The 2,283-nt window shown below is 52.3% G+C and overlaps 1 pseudogene; it reads right to left on the reverse strand.

The window, feature by feature from the left end:
• Positions 1 to 461: 461 nt before the first annotated feature.
• Positions 462 to 960, reverse strand: LOC107524052 (ubiquitin-conjugating enzyme E2 C pseudogene; annotated as a pseudogene).
• Between the last annotated feature and the right edge of the window lie 1,323 nt (positions 961 to 2,283).

Consider the following 2,283-nt stretch of genomic DNA (forward strand, 5'->3'; position numbering starts at 1 on the left):
CAGGGAGGGTTAGAGTCAGGGCCCGACGGTGCAAAAACCCGACGGCGGGGGGGGGGGGGGGGGGGGGGGGGTCCGGCCAAAGCGCGAAGCGCGAGCAGAACGGAAACCGGCCTGCGGAGCGCTGCGGGCAGCAGAGGCCGGAGGCCGGCGGGGCTGTCTCCGAAGGCCAGCAGACGGCCGGAGACTGGACTTCCACGAAGGGCAGTGGGGAAGCTGCTGGACATGCCAGGGAGAGAGACCGTCTGATTACTTTTTGTTTATTTTAAAAAAACAGAAAACAAATTGTATTTAATATATTCATCACAGGGGCTCATCCATTTAATTTAAAAAGCAGAAACAAAACAAATATGACACCACAGGTGAAAGTACAGTCTTACACAGAAATCAAGATGAGGACAGGCCATCTAAGGAAGGAGTGAAAACAGCATAGGGAGGAGGGCTGGATGGCGGGGCCAGGGCTCTCAGCGGGAGACCTGCTTCCAGTAGCTTTCTTGCAGGGACTTCCTGAGGGCTGTGGGGTTTTCCAGAGCTCAGCAGCACGTGGTTTAAAGGGCTGTCAATGTTGGGTTCCCCGAGCAGGCTCTGATGGACAGCAGGACGGCTCTGACATCATACAGGGCAGACCACTTGTCCTTTAGGCTGTCCAGGCAGATGTCACCCTGGGTGTCCATGCCAGGGTGGTGGCAGCAACTTCACCGCAGGCACTCTGCACGGTAAACCCCTGGGGACCTCCAGGGAGACCTTACACCTCAGGTCTTCGTGTACTGTGCCAGCTGCTGCATGATGATACCCACCCATGTGCGAAGATTGATTCAGGGGAGGCAGAAATTCCTCTGTCACCAGACATCATGAGGGTCATCAGCTCCTGCCATAACCTCTTGCCCACAAGGCTCCCGGCAGCACCCCGCTGGGCTCAGCTCCTTTACGGGTGGCAGCTGGGTTGTGGTTCTGGGAGGCCATCCAGGCAGCACTGGCAGGGACACAAAAACTCAGAGAACATGACTGTAACTGCCTGATTACTTTTTAAAATATCACTTTGGCTGCTGGGGGGAGAGTGGAAGCAGGGAGACCAGTTTGGAGGTTTTGCATTGGTCCAGACAGACACATCTGGGGGTTAGGTTTTGAACAGGGGTTGACAAATTATAGCCTACGGGCCACTGCTTTTCTCAGTTTTATTAGAACACAGACATGCCCAGTCTATGACTGCTTTTGCACTAACAGCGAGTTTGAGGGACTGTAACAGATTGTATGGCCCAAGGCTGAAATGTTTGCTCTCTAGCTTTTATTGGAAAAGTTTCCCAGCCTCTGAACTAGAGAGGAGTGGGGGTGATGGGACATATTTTGGAGAGGAAGAGACTGGAATGTATTTTGGAGGTAGAGCCAACAGGATCAATTAGTAGATTGGACCTGGAGGAAGGGGAAAGGCAGGATTCGAGATCTAGGCTTTGGGCTTGAGGATCTGATGGATGGCAGTGCCGTTTACTGACACGAGAGGATAACGTCTGGGAAGGAAAACTGAGAAGTCTTTCTGGGCATGTTATGCTGAGGTGCCTAACGCACACTGACCAGCAGAGCAGAGCATGTCTTCCTGCACATGGGTCCACTGGATTCTCACGCTGCTCGCATAGCTCGGCATGAGCAGGAATTTGCTCAGTGAGGGGGCTGCCTTCTCAGGCAGAGGGGCACCGTCACTGGAAGAGTCAAGGACCAAGGAGACAGATGTTCCGAGGTACTTACACAGGGCCGCACCCTGAGCTCAGAAGGGAAAACACAGCGGGAAGACAACGTGGTGAGCACCGGCTTTCAATTTGGCCAGAAGGGCCAAACGATGAGTAAGGAGGCCCTCCTACCCTTTTAATAATCACTTGAATTATGCCAGCATTAGATTTGTGTATCTACTTAAGTGGTACAAGTTGAGAGGCTTTGGCTTCAGTTTTACCTCCAAAGCAGTTTCCCTCTCTGAACTAGATGTCATTGTCTCAGATCCTTACATAATCACCCAAATCATATGAAGTCACCAACAGGACCTGAATAGTGTCATTCACTCTTTCAGATACCACCACCCACTCTCTCGCTCAGGTTATGAGCCTCAGAAGTCTCCTCTCACCCGGCCCGGCGAGGCTCAGAGGTTGAGTGTCCACCTGGGATCGGGGTTCGATTCCCGGTCAGGACACATGCCCGGGGTTGCAGGCTGCAGCGATCAATGACTCTCTCATCATTGATGTTCCTCTCTCTCTCTCCCTTCCTCTCTCTGAAATCAATAAAGATATATTTAAAAAAAAA

This window comes from Miniopterus natalensis, chromosome 15 (genome assembly GCF_054644295.1).
Source record: "Miniopterus natalensis isolate mMinNat1 chromosome 15, mMinNat1.hap1, whole genome shotgun sequence".
Classification (NCBI taxonomy): domain Eukaryota; kingdom Metazoa; phylum Chordata; class Mammalia; order Chiroptera; family Miniopteridae; genus Miniopterus; species Miniopterus natalensis.